This window comes from Sus scrofa, chromosome 8 (assembly GCF_054392235.1).
Source record: "Sus scrofa isolate SSC_HxYL_T2T_F1_AM1 chromosome 8, Sscrofa_HxYL_maternal_Yorkshire_Landrace_v2.0, whole genome shotgun sequence".
NCBI lineage: Eukaryota > Metazoa > Chordata > Mammalia > Artiodactyla > Suidae > Sus > Sus scrofa.
The window spans coordinates 110,165,725-110,186,513 of NC_139390.1; the positions used below are offsets into that span (position 1 = coordinate 110,165,725).

Here is a 20,789-nt window from a genome sequence, read left to right on the forward strand (position 1 = left end):
ACTAAATATAGAACTACCATATGACCCAGCAATCCCATTCTTGGGCATATATCCAGACAAAACTTTCCTTGAAAAAGACACATGCACTCACATGTTCATTGCAGCACTATTCACAAAAGCCCAGACATGAAAACTGCCTAAATGTCCATTGACAGATGATTGGATTAGGAAGATGTGGTATATATATGCACAATGGAATACTACTCAGCAATAAAAAAGAACAGAATAATGCCATTTTCAGCAGCATGGATGGAACTAGAGGCTCTCATACTAAGGAAGCCAGAAAGAGAAAGACAAATACCATCTGATATTATTTATATCTGGAATCTAATATATGGCACAAATAAGCCCTTCCACAGAAAAGAAACTGATGGACTTGGAGAATAGACTTGTGGTTGCCAAGGGGGAGGGGGAGGGAGTGGGATGGCCTGGGAATCCGGGGTTTATAGATGTACACTATTGCCTTTGGAACAGATAAGCAATGAGATCCTACTGTATAAGCTCTGGGAACTATATCTAGTCACTTGTGACGGTACATGATGGAGGATAATGTGACTGGGTCACTTTGCTGTATGGTAGAAAATTGACAGAACACTGTAAATCAACAATAACAGAAAAATAAAAATCACTTAAAAAAAAGAATTTGAGGAATATCACCCTCTCTATTCTTCCAATTATTTCAGTGTCCTGAAATTTCAAAAAAAAAGTCTGTGCAATTTTGCAGAACTGTGTGTCAAAGAGCTTGCAAAATGCTTACTATATGAGATTATCACCATCATAAATGATTGCAATGGAATAAAGAAAATATATTTTCAAATACTCATCTATTTAAAAGATATGGTTCTCAAGATTTTATTAGTGATTTTTTTTCAAAATTTCAAGAAATATAATATTCTTCTAAACAGACCATTCAAGAGCATAGAAAAGATTTAAATAAATCTTCTCAGTGAAATTAGCCAACTAGCCAATCTTCTTTAATCAGAACTTGCCTAAGTTTGTTATATAAAAGAAAATTAGAGAAAAATTTTGTTTATACCAAACAAAAAATTGAAATCATATCACTAGCTAAATTAATTCAATAGTACAAGGCAGCACCTGTAACATATGGAAATTCCCAGGCCAGAGGTCAAATCAGAGCTACACCAGAGCTATAGCCAAAGCTACAGCCATACCAGATCTGAGACACATCTACAACCCATGCCACAGGTTGTGGCAACACTGGATCCTTAACCCACTGAACAAAGCCAGAGATCAAACCCACATCCTCACAGAGACAACGTCGGGACCTTAACTCACTGAGTCACTATGCAAACTCCACCATATCTTTATTTTTTAAAAATAGTAAAGTATAAATAGAAGCGTATTTCTTCAAAATAATATCATCTATCTAAAGCCAAAGCCAACACTGAATTTATATAAAACTTCAGAGACATTCCATTTAATTCAGGATTAACGTAAGTAGTCCTATTGCAATCATGTGGCTCAGTATTACTCTTGAAGTTCTGGTCTTCAAAGAAATTAGAGGAACAAAACAGATATACTATTAGAACATGAAAAAATGTTATTTTCAAATAGGTCAAAAATTAGAACTTAAGTTTTCTTCAAATGAAGATTGGTTAAAAGTAAATTATTTAACTGCCAGAATTTCACTGGCAATTAAGATAGTAAAAATACTATTTTATAGGAATACTGAAATTGGAATTTGTTTATAACATATTTTAACATAAAAATGTCAACTGCCATTGATTCTTTGAACAAGTAAGTGTCAAGCACTGTTTTATGGGGATCATACAGTTAAAAAATAAATCACAAATCCCTGCCCTCATGGAACTTACCTTCTTATAGGAGTACACAGTGAGATAAGTAAATAAATAAATGAGTTTCTATTCCTATTCATGTTTATCTAACCTCTCAGAGAATAATATTTTAACATCTAAAACATTATTGCCAGTTTGAATTTATTTTAATTCTTGATTTTTATATAGAAATACATATGTAAAAGACTGGCAGGTTAAGTATCAAAATGTAATCTACGGTTATTTCCAAACATGTAATTGTGAATGATTTCATAAGTTACACGCTTTTCTTGATTTTCAAAAATTATTTCTCAAATGAATGCAAAAAATACAAAAATTTAGAAATGCAGAATTCATTTTAGTCCAACATAAAAGATTCCAATTTATCATTCCTTTTCAATTCATTTATAACCCAGAATGTTAGTGATCAAATGTCCTATCACAGACCAAACTTAGAAATAAAGATCAATTGTAATGTGATTTCTCTCTATTATGTTCTGTTGAAAGCCATACCAAAGTCGAATTTGAAATCTGTGCCTCTTTGCAATTAAAATAAATTATATATAATCAAAAACAGCAAAGATTAAGATCAAATGCCAGTTACATCCACATCCAAACCATACCCTGCCCCAAAATTCCAAGCTATAATTTGCTAAGCGGAAAGAACAAACATACATTATTTGTAGAGCCAGACATGTGATTATCTGGATAAAAGTATGTGTACCATCCCCATAAGGCATAATCCAATACATTACTACATAGCTGAATAGCCAAATTCAACTCTTTCTTGTCCTACTGATTCAATGCTTATGAATAAATTTAGATAAGTATTTTGTGCAACCATAACCTTGGAAAGTATAAATGATGCATTTATTACCCATTTGCAAAACAATGTTTTACCCAACTGCAGCTGTTCTCTCATTTTTTTATATATTCTAGTATTTCAAAATGTTATAGAGAATGACAAACATTGTTCCAGAAGAGAGATGGAAATTTATGTGCCCTGTGTCATAATAAAATACAGTGGTTATGTGGCAATATGAAAAAAGAAGACTGGGTTTGGCATCTATATGGAGAGCAAACATTCAATAAAGTTTTCTAGTGCTTACTTCTACCAGCAAAATAAAGGCAAACATTTAAACAAATCATATGAAAGGAGGTATATTCCCTGATGGAAGACACTGAAGAGGCATATCATCTAATTTTTGAACATATAGAAGATTGTGGTTTATATGGAATTCCTAGGGGTGAAAAAAAAACATTATTCCTCTAAACTGATTTCTTCTCTCTCCCTACTGCCGCCCCACCCCCAAAACCTCCCTCTGTCTAATGTTGATTTTTTGTGTGTGTACTACGACAGAGTATACAACCATTTATTGAGCAATGACAATGACAGGTTCTGGCATACAAAGATGAAAAGTTATGATGCTTGCTTTCCAAAGATTCACATTCTAGTTGGAGAGCTAGAATTGTGAAAGTAATTGCTTCAATAATTATGCATCTATATTTAAAGTGTCTTGCATGTATCAACTGGAAATGTAGAAAAAAGGAGACAGAGACAGATAATATTTAGGGGGGGGTCAGGGAAAGTTTTATAAAGAGGCTGCCATAAAAGCTCTGATTTTTTGCCCTTTGAAGGAACACAGATCAAACAATGCCCTTTATGACAGGAGAGGAGAGACATCACGTATTTGACTGTATCTTGATGGATCTTAGTCTTCTCTTTTTTATGTATCTTTAATTGGTGACCAGGTTCCGAACACTTCCTCATTTGAGAAGTCCTCCTCCAACTTCACCAAATCAATCTATGGCCCCATTCAATATTTACTGTTTAATGAGCAGGTCATTGTTCTCTGGGGCCTGAAATTCATTATACCCTCAGGCAGCATCCATTCCAATGAGAAGGATAATAAAAACAAACAAACAAGCTAAACTGATGATGATTTTATTGTGGGTGGTATGATATAGACCATGGGGTTTAGAATGGTCTCTTAGATTAAGGGTGGTTAAACAACGGCCTGCCACCTGATTCTGTAAATAAAATTTGCTTGGAACAACAGCCATAATCATTCATTTACATATTGTCTTTGGCTTATTTCCTGCTTAATATAAATTTTAGTATTTGTGACAAAGACCATATGACCCACAAAGGCTAAAATATTTACTATATGGACCTTTACAGAAAAAGTTTGCTCATCTCATCCTAGAGGAACAGATACTAGACCTGAGGCTTGAGTGAGAAGATCAAGAATATTAGTTGTCTACAACCACACAAGAAATCTTAAATGTAAAACAATAGACATCTATTATCTCATAGTTTCTGTGGGTCAAGAATCCAGATGTGGCTTAACTGGGACCACCAGCTGGTGGTCCCTAGCAAGAATGCAATGAAGGTGTGAGCTGGGGCTGCAGCCATCTCCAGGTTCATCCAAAGGGGATCTGCTTTCAGGGTCCCTCACAGACTGTTGGCAAGCCTTCCAGTCTTCACTGGCTATTTGCTGGTGACATCAGTTCCCTGCCATGTAGGCTTTCCAAGGGGCTACTCACAACATAACAGCTGGTTTCCCTTAGGATGAGGGATTAGAGGCCATGAAAGTGAGAAATACAAAGAGCCCAAAACAGAAGCCACTGTTCTCAATTCTACTCTCAAAAAAGTGACTTCTCACTAATTTTGCCACGTTCTACTCACCAGAAATGAGTCTGTAGGTTTAGCTTATGCACAAGGGAATAGGATGACACAGGACATAGATATCAAGAGATAGGGATTGTTGCAAGCCACTTTACATTTCCTTCTTCATGGAGTCATTCAAGAAGGAAGAGCATTCTAAACAAATTGCAAAGCCCCTAAGTTAAAAATGAGCTTGGCTGAAATGGCAGAAGAAGTCTCTCGGGAATAACAAACTCATGTGACTGGATCATGTAGAAGGAAAAGCAGATATCAGGGAAGTAAGGATTGAGAGGTCAGACCTAGATTATACAGGGATTTATAAATCATGCAAAAGTAGCTGGATTTTATTTCAAGTATAATTAGGCTTTCCAAGGTACACTGGAAAACTTTAAGTTGGGGAGATGACATACTTAGATTTAAGGCTTAAAAAGATTTATTTAGCTGAGTGAATGTAAAATAAACTTTGTTAGCTAAGGCCATATAGTTAATTTCACTTGTCACGGAATTCCTGGTAATGTGGATACTGAGTATATTGGCTACTGGAAGATCCTTTGAATTTACTGACAATAGGGGATTAAGGATACATAAGTGGCTAGAAGATAACTTGATAAATATGGATGTGGTGATGTAAATTAAACAAATTTTGGCAGGAAAACTGGTTTTTGAAAAGTTGTATTTTAATTACTTGAAATATATTTTACAAAAGTTCCAGATGGCTATTGTAGCATACACTGTCCACTATTTTAAATACACTTTGGTATTCTGCCATTCTCTTTTTGATAAAATGTTTTTTAATGACATCATATCTTTTTTTTTTTGACTCTAAACATTGATTTGCCCAGTCCATACTAGAAAAAAGAGACACTTGGTATAGTCTAGCAAAGATATATTTAATTTGCTGTTGATTCTAATTACTTGTGTGGGCATATCCTCCACTTCATTTAGGTACAGCCTTTTTTAAGGTAAACTGTACATACCGCATAATCCTACATTTAATTTTAAATTTGTTTTTCATATATAAATAGAAATAATAAAACATTTCTTTGGGAAATAGAATTGTATAGAACAAAGCATATGGAAGATGTGCCTACTTCCAAAATTCTACCAAAAGTTTCTACCAATTGTTATCAACCTTTTATGAGTCAGAGGAAATATTCTCTTCTTCCATGAGTTGTTTTCTGACTACCTTTATATCTGCAATTCCCTGAAAAGAATATCTCTGCTTGACTCTTGCTTAATTCAACTGAATAAATAGTCTCAGCACAACTCTAAAAGCAGTGGGAATATACAATTAGTTTAATGTTCACTCAGATGTATTCACCTAAATCTATGACTTGAGCATGAATATGTGATTATTGCAAGTCCATCATCTCTTCCTTTTCAAACTCATTCTCTTATAGTTTGTTTACAAAAAAATTTGGACCCCTTACTCTATTAAATTATTGATGTTCATGTTATAATCCCCTTCCTGTCCTCAGCTTCCTTAAATTCCCCTTACACAAATTCCTTAGTCCCCTATTATATTCATTCCCCACCCTCAATCTTCTTGCCCTTTTCTCCATCCTCTCTCAAACTCATCTGGTTGAGTCCAACTTTCAGTCTTTTCTATGTCTACACCAAAATATATGGATATGACTACAGAAAAAAACACAACCTTGATAACTTATCTTCCTTTAATTTCGTGACCACAAACCTCTTTGTTGCCCAGCAGCCCTACCATTTTTAATTGGTCTATTTTTTCACCCCCCCCCCTTTAAAATTAGTTTACCCAATCTCTTCTCTCTTCAAACTTCCAAAATGCCCTTCTTGCTCATCACTCTCAGCTGACTGCCTTACATTTTTATTTTATTGAATAAATAGGTGCAAATAAAAGACAGCATCCATATTCTTCCACTCCCAAATCTGATTATAATAAACATACGATCTCTGTTCTTAAGGTCAGATCTTCCACTATGCACTGGCTCCCATACCCACTTTCCTCCTCATGACCTTTGCTTCTGCAATCATTGCATCACTATTTTACTTCATCAATGTCATTCACTTAGTGGACCATTCCCATCAACAATCTCCCTTGACTTAGCATTCTCCTCTAATATTTTTTCTGTTCTTTAGGGCAAAATTCACCAAAAGAGTTGCCTGAATTCTATTCAAACCACTATTCTCCTCCACTTCTCTTTCACTCTGTTCTACTACTCTGCTAAAAATGTTCTTTATTATGTGACCCATGACCTCTATATTTTCAAATCCAATAAGAACATCTCAGTCTTTAACTTTCAATCCCTCAGATGCATTTTTTTTAGGTCAATCTTTCCTTTATGAAGCATACTTTAATTGATCTCTCTCTGTTTTCATAGTTTCCCCCCTATTTGACCAGGAGCTCTTTTATTGACTCCCTTTTCTGAATATCCTGACTTTCATACATTGCAATGATGCAGGGTTCAGTGCTCAAACCTCCATCTCCACTTGTCCTAGCTAAATTCATTCACCCCAGTGACTTTAAACACCAAATATGCGTTTATGTTTCCAAATTTTGTATCCTATTTCTGACTTATTTTAGATTCCAGAACTCAACAATATCCAATTCTTATGTTGTATTTCCACTGGAATGCTTAACAGACATCTAAAATGCAACATGTTCAAACTGAAATCTTGATTTCCCTCCAAACTTACCCTCAAAATGCTCCATATCCTGGCGAATGGAACCTCATTGACCTTTTATAGTTAAAATACTCAGAGTCTTCCTTGACCTCGATTCTTCCCTTTCTATAATCTGTCAGTGAATCCCAACAGCTCTGCCTTCAAAACCCTTCCCACATTCAGAAATTTCTCAATACCATTACACCCCTTATCCAAATTGCTGTCCCATCTTATGTGGACTGTTGCAAATAGCCTTGCATACACTCTCCACCTCTACAAGAGAGTTCTGGGCTAGAGCGCAGATTATAAAGGTGACTTTGAAGATTTATATCCTAGATCAGCCAATTAGTTATCTGTTGTATGACCTTGGGCAAATTACTTAATGTCTCCATACCTCTGTCTCCTTCCCTGTAAAATGAGGAAGATAATAGTATCTAACTCATAGGATTGTTGTGGGGACTTAACAACATAATATACATAAAGCACTTTGAACAGAGTGTGGCAAACAGTAAGAGATATATAATGTCAGCCATGAGTATTATCATTTCTAGTTTTATTACTCTATCCTCTATATAGCTATAAGAAAGATTCCTTAGAAACAAATTAATTATGCCAATCCCTTGCTCAAAATGCTCAGATTTTGGAGTGGATAAGCAATGAGATCCTGCTGTATAGCACAGGGAACTACACCTAGTCACTTGTAATGGAACATAAAGGAGGATAATGTGAGAAAAAGTATGTGTGTGCGTGTGTGTATATATTATTATATATATATTCACTTTGTTGTACAGCAGAAAGTGACAGAACATTGTAAGTAAACTATGATAGAAAAAATAAAAATCTTAAAAAAAAAGAAAAAATGCTCAGATGACTTCTCCTTATATATAGAATAAAATTCAAAATTTCCTCAGGCCTACCTGAGTGGTCTGGTCTGTCCGCCTACCTCTTCCAAATCTCACCTGCTGTCTACCTTCCCATCACCTACTCCCTTCACTCCAGCTTTTTGCTTTTACTCAAACATTCCAAGCAACTCATTTCTTGTGCAATCTAAAATCTTCAACAAATATTCAAATGACTTCTTATCCCACTTCCTTCAGCACCTTCTCTGTATTATCTTCTCTTATCCCCTATCTCCAATGTCAATTCCCCTCCCTCACAAGTCCAAGTCTCCCTTCCTAGTTTGTCATCCTTTTAAAGACTTATTATTATCTAAAGTGTTATATATGTTTTTGTAATTTACCTCATGTATTGCCTGTCTTCCCTTCTTGAATGTAAATTCCAAGAACACAAAGTTATTTATTTGCTTTGTTCCCTGCTGTTTTTCTGGTACCTAAAACAGTGCTTGGCACTTAAGTGCTCAAAAATATCGCTTGAATGACTGAATATATGTACATATAAAATGAATAAAACCAGATAAGAAAATTCAAATGACAAATGATAGTTCTTGAATAGTATAAAGGTAATACCATAAAAAATGGAAAGCTTAAAAGATATAGTTAAAGAAATCATAAATCTTCCAGAGAAAGAGAGAAAAAGAGAGAGAGAATTTTAAATTTAAAGAAACTATCTCAAAATAAATTTATGAATGATAAGAATTTCTAAAAGAGAGAATGGAAAAATAGTGTAGAGGAAATTATTATGAAAAACAATTAATAAAATAAAGAATCTATGTTTCCAGTTTTTAAAGAGCTCACAAAGCCTTCCAAAAAAAAAAAAAATATGGGGGAAAAGATGACATCACATTTTGAAATGATAGAATACTGAAAATAAGAAAAGCATCCTAAAAGCTTCCAGAGAGAAAAATTTCAAGTCACAATTAGGGATTAGAAATCAGAAACTTCTCAACAGTAGCAATAGAGAGCAATAAAGAAAAAAAATAATTTTCGACATAGGATTTTATATCCATCCAGTGATACTATTAGCAACTGTGAGAGTAGAATAAATACATATTCCAAAATGTAAGGTCTCAAAACAAGGGACCCCCTGCTAAATCCATTTCTTAGGGTGTTATTGTAGGTATGTGCCAATAGAATGAGATTAAACCAAGAAAGCAGAGGACATGAGATCCTGGAACCAAGAGAACGAACCTAGGAACAAAGCACAGGCTCATATTCCATCCATTGATGCTTTGCCTAAAATGTTCATTCAGTTGTTTTACATAAGTTAAATCCAGTTATTTTTCCCTATAGTACACTATACACATGAAAAGTAGTTGTACCCAATGATACAGTTTCACTGTTTTTGAGAAGCCAAGTACATGAGCTATTAAGAGCTATGTAATAATCCACTTGGATAATGCTTTGGGGCCAATACGTCCTCAGGCTCATACAACAACATCTATATATGGCCTATTTATCTTTCCACGGCTACATGTATATTTGCTTGTTTATGTACTTACTTATTTTGCATTTTGAATTTCTAAAGAAACAGCAGTAGCTGAAGATATGACCACTCTGGTAACATCTTCCATGATTTTCTTTATGTTTCAAGAATTCATACAATTATAATTCATAATACATAAAGATAAAGTATTCAGTTTCAATACACCATAAAGTGGCTTACTTGCATTTGAGTAAGAAATAGATGATTGACAAGAAATCTCTATCAACTATAAATCTATGCACCATAAAATCTGGGATAGTCTAATCAGTCCTCAACATATGATGATGTAGTTTGGAGCTAAATATTTCCACAATGTCTTCAAATCTTCCAAAGTCAAAGACAGGATAAAATACCTTCATTTACAGTTCACAAATTCATAGTACAATATTTGTTTTTATTTTATAAGTAGTATATTACTAAAAAGGGTCAATAGGAAAATAAAAGTATCCTGTACTGTTTTATAACTGAGGCTATAGAAATTCATTTGTTGTAGTAGCAGCATGATCAAGCATTAAAAATGTAATTTATTTGTTTAGGACCACACCTGAGGCATATAGAAGTTCCTGGGGTTGGGAGCTGAATTAGAACTGCAGCTGAGGGCTACACCACAGCAGTACTGGATCTGAGCCACATCTGCAACCTATGCTGCAACTTGCAGCAACACCAGACCCTTAACCCACTGAGCAAGGCCAGGGATTAAACCCACATCCTCTCAGAGAAAGTGTCAGATTCTTAACCCACTGAGCCACAACAGGAACTCCTACAAATGTAATTTTAGTTTAAATTACTCAATAAGATAATGAATGAATAATGCAAACGATATTACAGTTTAAAGCATCATTCCTTTTCTGGGGAAATATTTTTGTACTAGAAGTAAAGACTGTTACAGAATGTATACTATTGATGACACAAGGCTGTGTTTTTTATGGGACTAGTTTTACTTCTTTGGGTTTTATTAGATCAATGCTTTGGCACTCTTCAGAACTAAGAGCTACCAACACAAACCTTGAAAGCAAATGGCTTACTACAATACGGTGAAAGAAAGTTAACAAACCTCATAATGTTTAAAATTTCATTAGAAATATATCTAAGAGTAGACTAACATTTCAAATTGCTTCTTTATTATGTAAAAATACCCCTAGGCTTTTCAATTAAATTCTCTCATATTCTCGTGAGTTATTTTTTCCTTTTAATCCAGCCAACTGAAAAAGAAAACAATTACTAACGCCTAAAGCTAATGAAAACAAAAATAATCTATGGAGAGGTTTTCTTCTCTATGGACATGTTTACCGTTTTCCAGGGAAGAGAAAATTGTACTAATATCCTCTCACATTTCCTCTAGAACATTATGGTTCAAGAACTCGAGTGACCAGCTAGAGAAAATATAACCCCCCCACCTTCTTCCCCATGGATAAAAAGACCATAAAAAGCTTTTTTAATTCTTTAAAAGTATTCATTTAGAATCCAGACACTCAAAATATTTTACCAATGAACCACTAAATGTAAAGCATGTCCTGAATTCCAACTCTGCAATGCCTTGTGTAAACTTTGAAAATTTAACAAATTCTTCATACTCCTCATAATTATGGAACAGAAAAGTGCCAATAAAATTCCTAAATCTGGAGTTCCCATTGTGGAGCAGTAGAAATGAATCCGACTAGGAACCATAAGGTTGCGGGTTCAATCCCTGGCTTCGCTCAGTAGGTTAAGGATCTGGCATTGCTGTGAGCTGTGGTATAGATCGTAGATGTGGCTTGGATCTGGCGTTACTGTGGCTGTGGCATAGGCCAGCGGCTACAGCTCCAATTAGACCTCTAGCCTGGGAACCTCCATATGCCATGGGTGCGGCCCTCAAAATACAAAAAAGACAAAAAAAAAAAAAAAAAAATCCTAAATCCCAGGGAAATAGAAGTTCTGGGCTCTACCAGAAATAGGTGAATGTGTATCTGTGTCCCTCCAAGTAAACCAAGAGAGTGTGTGATCCTACCTGCCATTCAGATCTGACTGGATCAGCAACGAGATAAGCCACTGAAAGCCTAGCCCTGAGATCCTGAACCGGGTGTCTTGGCTCCAAAATGTAAACTGGGTCAATCAGAGGTTGCAGAGACTTTCTAATAAGCAGCAATGGGGAGGCCTGCCCAGTAGGACTTGGAGGAGGATGAATGGGAGCTGGTAACTCTATGGAAAACAAAGAATTTATAAGGAAGAGAAATGGAAATGAGAGAGAAAGCATTCTCTGAAGCTCTTCCAAAGGGCTATAATTCCTGAATTCTTATGGAGATTATACATGCATTTAAAACAATATTCTCCTCCATTAACTTTTTTCTTAAAACTTTGGATACATTTTCTATTTCTTATAAGCACTTTGACTAAGACACTATTATTATGAATACCTGACTAGGAGTTCCCATTGTGGCTCAGCAGGTTAAGAACATGACTAGTATCCATAAGGATGTGGGTTCAATCCCTGGCTTCTCTCAGTGGGTTAAGGATCCAGCATTGCTGCAACCTGCAATGTAGGCAACAGATGCGGCCTCCGATCTGGTGTGGCTGTGGCATAGGCCGGCAGCTGCAGCTACAATTTGACCCCTCTGGGAACTTCCATATGCAGCCCTAAAAAGAAAAAAAAAGAATGAGTACCTGATTATACAAAGAGGCAGTCTGATACACAAGAAAGAAGAGTTGTGGTTGTCATGTTCTAGGAGGGCAAGGCAATAGTCATACAACCTTAGAGGTCATTTAATCTCTCATAGCTCAAGTTTCTTCATCATAAGATGAGGAAATCAGTCCACACTTTATGGAATTATTATCAGGATTTTTTTTAAGTGAATGTAAATCTATTATTTTTTAACACAGAGTAAGAGCATAATAAATGACATTTATAAGTATGAAATTAGTTTGTATATGCTTCATTTGGCCTGTGTAAATGTTTCCTTTTTTATATTTAATTAAATGAAAGGTACTAAAAAGGTGAAGGCTTCCTATTTCCTCTGATAGGCTGTAATTCCCTTATGAAAAATTTTTAATAGCCTACATGTTTATGGACATGAAACATATCAGCCATGGAAACTGCATTTATTTTCCGAGCTTTTTTTTTTAAGAAATATGAATATGAATTGGTGAAGAAAATGGGTCTATTCACTCCTTATATTTTCTTAAATATAAGTGTATTTGGTGTATCTGGCTATTATTTAGTATCATCAAAGCTCCTTCAAAAAGATTGACCCTTCTTTTTCAGATGATTAAAACAAGCGGACAGCACAAAAATTAACAGCAACGTGCCTTGCGTTAAACACTTACACAGTACCAGATCCATTCATAATGTATACCATAATCCAAATACTCTTTTATCCACTGAAGTGTCAGAAATGGTTTCTTATAAACACCATAACTGAATACATTCTGCACATTTCCTTAGGCAACAATATAGCCATTTCATATGAAGTTCCCATCTTTCCATATGCATACACAAAATGTCTAGCCTTTGCAAAACAGACTTTTAACAGAAGAGAACAAATTAATTCTTTGTTTTTCACTTCACAATGAGAAAAACAGCTGAGGACTCTTAATTGAAACAATGAGAAAACACACACAGTCCATGTATCTCTTTCAAGAAAAGTAACCCTTAAATGCTTTCCAGTAGGAGGGACTTTAAGAAAATTAAGTGGATAAATAAACTTTGGTGGACAAATTCCCAAATAGTCTTTTCTAAATTGAAGCCATCTACACATGAAGTCTACAGATACCTTTTCTTTAAAAAATTCAGTATGATTATTACAAGAAGTATCAAACTTTCTTTGTTCATCTTAACAAGAAATATTTTATTATTGGACATTGTGCAAGTTCCTTGTTCTAATGCCAGAATTTCAAACATTTTTGTGTTTATACCTTGGTGATAACTTATAATAACGATGACCTGAAGCAAAATTAATTCCATCCTCACTCAATGCTGACTTATCCGAAAATAAAGGACATGTTTAACCATAACTCTCAAAGTTTTGTTTGTAAATTTAGTAACCCTATTAAATACTTTTTTTCCTTAGTAGCTTTGATTCTTTTCTTTTTTCTTTTTTTTTTTTTTTTTTGGTATGGCACTGGACAATCAGCTTAAGTTATCTGCTGTTTACAAAAAAAGGAAAAATGCAGTCTGGAAACAAGATCAGAACCTCAAAAGACCATAATTCTGTGCATCCCAACCTGACATTGCTTGCTGAAACCATCGAGCCACAGGAATTTCTTTACTGATCCTAGGATTTTTGTTGAACTATTTATTTAATATAATGCATATTTTATAAGAAAACTTTCTTACCATTAAAACTAAACAAAGTTGTTTCAACATTAGTAATTATCTGTGGTTTTTAATATTTTTAATTTACTAATATATTAGATATACCTGTAAAGCTTATAGAAGTTTTAAAAATTACACATTTTCTCCAGGGAGCAATAATATGTTAAACAAACTGCCATTGTTTAATGCTGTGAAAATCATTTTAACAAATGGTACAATAAATGCACTGTCTTTAGCCTCTTTATCTTCTAAGTTAGTGTGGTACTTATCACATTTTAGCCAATGTTTTAAGCTAAAACAAAACTCTGGATTTGCTTTTGTACTACCATATGTAATTTCAAACAGCTTTCAGGAAAAAAAAATGTATATATGGGAAATCAACTAAGCAAAGATTTCTCTAGATTTGCCCATGTTTCACTAAGAAATAGTTTAATGATCTATTTCACTGCATCTGAGTGTAAATCTAAGAACATTGTTAGTTTATAGCTCTAAAGAAGAGGTTTAGCATATTCAAAATGCCCAAGTAGATATCACAATAGCAATTATGAGATAAGTGAGCAATTTAGTGTATCAAATCACTTAATTAAAATAAGTTATTTAGTACAGTTTTGTAGTGTTTATCTTATAAAGCAGCCAAGAAACATTTTTTAAGGGACTTCCAAGAGAAGTTTTCCATATTTTTTGTAACATAAAACATTGACTTGGTTTGGCTGGAAAGAACAATTCAGTTTTTAGTAGATCCATTAAAAACAGAATTATGCCTTTGGTATGTGGTATAATTTATATATTTTCAAATATACTTTGATAACATACAATGACTCTTCCTTATAAGTTCTAAGTAAATACCATTCAAATCTGTGTTTCACTGGAAGGCATGAGAGCAATTTAGTTAACCAAGTTGTAAAGGAGTAAAAGCAAGTTATGGATGACTATGACCCCAAAGTTAATCTCTATGGGGATTGTGGCAGGGATATAATTAGTTATTTGGGGAAACAAAATGGAAGTAAGAATTGAAGAGAAGTGGGAAAATATAAACACCTTCCACTTTAAGGTTTATTTCTCAAATTTCTTACCAAAATTGTTACTAAGAAAATTCTTGTATTGATGTTTGTTTACATGTGTGTTCAACATTTAACCACTTAACTATTATGGCTTTTAAACAACAAAGTTTAGTAGTGCCTTTGATTTGCTTCAGTATAATGGACACCCTTACTTGGGTTTTAAATTTTGTTTGGATAAAAGTGAGGCATGTTAGGATTGGGGATCTTATCTTAACTTCTCAAATCCCTTAACACTCCAACGCTTGAATGAAAACAGAACTGAGAAAGGGCAATCCACCAGGCCTTTCCTTTGGAATCTAGCTTGAAAGGGGCCTTTTCCACAGGACAGTTTTAAAAAACAGACATAAAACTAAGCCCTGTACTATATTATTTAACTTTAAATGAACATCTCTTTAGAGCGAAACAAATTATTTATAAAAATAAACATTGGTTCAGTCGCCAGAGTTATAGGTTGAGGTGACATGCCCACTGCCTTGAGGAAACCTGGAATATTTTGGATGGCTCCAATAAAAAGCCCTTAAGGCTATGAAACATGAATCCTTGCTATCCATCAAAGGTCATGTTGTTCTGTCCTAACTGTGTAAATAAAACTCCATCAGCTACTTGTGTTCCTCTGTGAGTCAAGGAGGAGCAGCTCATGGTCGTTGCTTAACCTCATAGAGAAATAAAGATTAAATGCCAGTAGCATAAGGTCTCTTTTATCCATCTAGGAGGAAACCAAGGTCCTCTTTGGGGTTTTTTTTTTTATTTATTTATTTTTTTTATTTTTCCATCGCCGTAGCTATTTTAAGTGAGTTTCGAGAGAATCTATAAAAAAATTTGGTCAGAATATTTCAAAATCCAATCAAGTATTTTTCTTTGAAGTGTTAGATAAAACAAGGTGAAAACTGTATGCAGTTAGGAATAACCTCCAAATTTTTAAAATAGGAGCACACTTCCTGACTCCAAGTTTATTTCATGGATACGACTCTCCATTCCTCTATCCCCATTTAATTATCAGCAGGAATAGCTAATCAGTTTGGTTACTGATATGGAAAGGAGGATGTGAGTACCAATTATAGAAAGCAGCAATAAAAAAAGAAAATATGTTCTTCCCTGATCAAAAAGACCAAGAGATGAATCCACACCGAGATGAGCAAAGGCCGTTTTCCTCTGCATTCCCGGAATTTACAATATATGACAAACTCCAACAGGCTCTCAGCAGCTTTTCTGAATGAGACAGGCCTAATCAGATGTTACACAGCCCAGACACACATGGGCAATTAGCACTTTCCACAGGTCTCTAACCTGTGACCTTTCATTCTCTCTAGATTAACACCCAGGACTCTGATCCACCGACATCAGTAAACAATTCAAATCCAAATATGTTACCTTAAAGGATAGAAAGGGATTCAGAAAGTTGCTCATCATATCAAGTTTGCCAAAAACTGGAGGATATGCTAAACTCTGTGGAATAACTATATAGCATAAACTCATTATGCGTCAGTGTGCTACAAGTTAGAAATTCCAACTTCTGCCAGATATGTTATATTAGCATATTTATAATGAAATGCTAGATTAACAATGTTTGACATCTTCACTGCGTTTGTTCACTTTCAGTTCTATTATTACTCTGAACAGCTCCTTCAAAAACATTCACTGGCTAACAGTAGATTGTGAACAATTTTGGAAAAAAGGAAAAGAAAATAGAAGACTGTTTAAAAGCTATTTATATTTTCATTGAATAGCTTTTTGGAGAATGATCCTGGATTAATTACAGCATTATAAAATGCTATAATTTTAAACACTTTTTCCTATATTCAATCCCATATAGTATTAAATCCACAAGACTTCTTCATAAGTTTCAAATTGAACACAATGAAAGTGTTCAAATTTTTACTAAGGTAGTGAGGAAATGCTTGCATAATTTCACACCTCGCTGAGTAAGCAGAAGAAAGCCTAGAGTTTATTAATTATGCATTGTTTCTACAGGTGATCTTTTTATTTCTAAATGTCTCTAATGGACTTTCTGGTAGGTACCATATTTGGAAGATGGGGCCATGTGATTTAATGGAAAAACATCAACTTTGGTAAAAAGGCAAGCCTGAGCTTGGATACTTACTAGTTGTGTGTGACCTTGGGCAGGCTGCTCACTCTGTTCTGTTATTCTTTTTTCCCCATCTACAAAGATAAGGAGGATAATATTTTGCAGGGATGATTTAGGATTTTAAAAGTAATAGTAAGAATCGAAAGCAGATCACCATCCCTCCCCCACCCATAAAAGTAACTATCCCCAGAATTGTATCTAATTCCAATATAAAAATTGTTCTGAAAAAATATTCTCAAAGTTTCCATTTATATTATTAAAAATAAATCAAATGATCCATTAAGCATAAACATTTCCTAAACTGGCCATCTTGTTTAGCTAGGCACAAGATGGTAGGGAACAAAGGTCTGGTCAATCAGACAGCTCTTCAGGTAATTCTAAACCTCAGTGCTGGAGCCTAGAAGGTCACATACTTTTAGGCGTCCCTGGAGAACTGCTGCCAGTCACCATAGACCATGGGTTCCAAACACTTGGCAAGATAAGCAAAACAAGCCACCCATGAATTTAACCACAATTGTATTCTTTAAGAAGAGACTTGAAATTTTGTGCAAGAGCAGAATTTTCTGCCTGGCCATTTCTGCTTTTTTTTAAAAAAAAATTTTTTTTCACTTTTAAATAAATGACACCCATATACACACACTCATATCTGGATTAGACTTATTTCTCCAGAACTTCCTGAATATAAAATTTTTTTTGACTGAGATCAATTTAAAAAACTTCAATTTTAAGGAATGAATGTTAAAGAGAACAGGGAACTCTACCCAATGTTCTGTGATAATCTGTACAGGAAAAGAATCTGAAAAAGAACAGTTTATATATGTTTATGTATAATTGAATCACTTTGCTGTGCAGCAGAAATTATAAATCAACTATACTTCAGTAAAACTTTTAAAAATGAAAAAAAAAATCAAGAGTTCTACTACACACATGGAAAAATGAACTGGTGAGTATATGCTTACATTATTTGAAAACTTAGTTTAGGCTTAGTGGGAATTAAAATTGTGTCATATTTGCAAATTAGTGTCAGAATATTCACATACATATGTGTATTATAATATCACCAAAAAGATAGCAGGATTCTTAGAGTAATTTAAATATTTCTAGAACACAGGCAGGTTTTCTTAAAATATAGGTTAAAAAAGCACCAAATTTAATGAGGTTCTAAAGTCAAAATGTAGACAAATTTAAATTCAGTGTTCTCAAGGAAAAATATTTCACAACCATGCCATCCATGCTTATCTTGCAATCATCAGCTTTCCCTGCTTTTTACTCTCCCCTGAATCCCAGACCTGGCAGGGCTTCTGATGCCCAGCAGCCATGCTTAACTGCTGAGGATTTATTGAATGCTTACAACCAACATGGCATTTATTTTTCAGTGATTACAAATAAAATATATGTAAAACAATAAATATCCATCATCCGAATGCAGGACCATAAGTGAAACTCTTTTATATCCTGCAAACTCAAAATTTACTTAATTACAGCTGATGGATAAGGCATATCTAAATTAATTATTGCTCTAAAGATCCTTGAAAATACTGAAACATACATAAGTACTATTTTGAAGTAAACGCAATGTAATTTTTCAAAAATTTATTGAGTATAAAGTTTTTAGAATAATTTACCTCTTTCAACTACAAGAAAAACAACTAAGTTAGGAATCTCAAATTTTCGTAGAGTATTATTTACAAAAATAAAGAAAACATTGGGCCATTATTTCTTCTCCTGGCTCTCATTTGAAGGTCACTTTTCAGTCTGTTTAGGGAAAGAAGGTTATATGAATATTTCATTAGAGAAGAGATAAGAGAAAAGCAAAATAAATATAGGAAAGACAGAAATAATGAGATGGGAAGCCAGTTAGGTGAACATGACATTAACAAAGGAATGAAAGTGTGGGACTTTGTGGAATGTTGCCCTCTTTTCACGAAAAGCATAAAATGAAAAGAGAAATAAGAAAAGGTGGCATTTTACAGCACCTACTAGCCAGTTTCAACTGGCTAATGTAAGCTAGAAAACAATGATTTTGCCTGAAATTGGACAATTAAACTTTTTATTTTTTTTAATTTAGAAATTTTAACATTAGAAGCAGTTCCTCTTTTAGATGTGTTCTCTCTCAAACAATAAGGAATGCACTCCCAGAATGCCTTATCAGTTGTTTTATGGTCTGAGAAGTTACCGTTTTTCTCTTACTATTTATCAACTAAATGAAGAAATAATGAAATTAATAAATTATATACAATATATGTTTATAAGAGTTCTATTTTCCAAGTTCCCAGGGCCCAAGGGTCAAAAATAAAGCTAATTTGAAGGGAAAAAAAAGGCATTCCCCTAATTTAAATGTTTAATTTTCGTAAGGTAAAAATTATACTGAGAAATCTTTAAAGAAAGGTTGTTTTAATTTGTCTGTTTTTAAACAGCCCCTGGTTATTTTTGCTTTTCTAAAATGAAAACACAATTAGACAAGAATGTGAAATCACTCAATAAAATTTTAAAATATGTTTCTGTTTTAAATCCAGCAAAAGAAGTTTTAAATGGATGTGCTAGACATCATTATACTATTAGAAAACACAAAAACTGGAAGGAAAAGACTGGTCACTTCTCATGACCAGTGAAAAGACTGGTTTACTCATGCAGTCCATTCAGAGGAGAACAATTTCCCAAGCTTTAAAAAATCCATAGACACTTATTGAAAACCCCAAATATCAATGATTGCAAAATGAAGTAAATTAAGTCTTTATTTTCCTTCATTGGTTTCAAAATGAACAGAAATTCCAAAATTTATCCATATTACAAGGTTTGGTCTTCCTCCTTCCCAGTTGTTAGTTGTACTAGCAAAAGGTACACAACATTTTTGTTCCTGGAATTCACCAACAACCAAAGTCACATCCTTTTCTTTCTTTGCAATTACACTTAGGTTGGCCATAAATAAATTTATTTTTTGTTAACTTTATTCCTAAATCATCATTCCTTTTATTTGGAATTACCATTTACAACATATGTGCAGACATGTTAACCTGGGATTCAATTTCTGGGTCCCATAAATGCATCATTTACGTTCTGGCATGAATGTGCCTGAATGTTGGAAGAAGGGACGCCCTTACACTGGAGTGTGTCCATGACTGGTGTGGAAATAAATTAGGTTCATTAGGGGTCAACTTGCAAGAGAGACTGAAGAGCCTGCTGAAGGCAGTTCTCTCTCTCTTCCTATGAGAGAATAAAGGCAGGCAATCTAGGTCCAACAACAAGGCTTTATAAATAAGAGAGAAAGATGGACCTTACTTCACTGACAGATGGTGACAAGGAATCTGACCATAGCCAAGTCCTCTAGGAATTCGTGTTTGGGTCTTTTGGTGACAGTATTAAGCTGCAGGCTAAAACATACATAGGTTTCTTTGTTTGTTTTTTTTGTGTGGGTTTTTTTTTTTTTTTAAGGCATTAGGGAAAGCAGTAATGCTCCAGAACCTTTGTGATTCACATAACATGAAAGAAGGAACAGGAAAGCACTTATAATGGACTTTGTTCTAAGGCATCAGGAACATTAGCAAGCAAAGAAAAGCAGTAATAACTTGAGAGAGAAACTTGCATTATTTGTTGGGGGTAGTGGACCTCTGTTAAGAAGATGTTGGATCAGAGTTGTTGATGCCTCTTAGGAAGGTTAGGTACCTGTGGGCATATCTGAGACTGAGAAGTTTCCAAGTCATACCTTTATGGATACAGTTTATTTCTTCCTGGAGGGTTATGTGAAGGGAATAGTACATTCTAGGTGGCAGCCAAGATTTACTCATATGTATCCCTAAGACATGTCCAGGACATCACAGGCATAACAGAGGAGGTGGGGGACACTTGGGTAGACTTTAAATCCTACAAAAAA

At 34.3% G+C, this 20,789-nt stretch overlaps 1 long non-coding RNA gene across 2 annotated transcripts in view; it reads right to left on the reverse strand.

Annotated features, from left to right (window-relative positions):
- The window catches only part of LOC106504732 (uncharacterized), an 832,408-nt gene that overhangs the window by 338,596 nt on the left and 473,023 nt on the right, over nucleotides 1–20,789 (reverse strand). Inside the window, exon 4 of one of the 2 annotated variants that reach the window (XR_014813123.1) lies at nucleotides 16,934–16,992. This is a non-coding gene — a long non-coding RNA (uncharacterized LOC106504732). Of the gene's footprint in view, nucleotides 1–15,567; nucleotides 16,993–20,789 lie in introns of those variants that run through there. The other variant, XR_014813125.1, reaches the window with a different exon arrangement.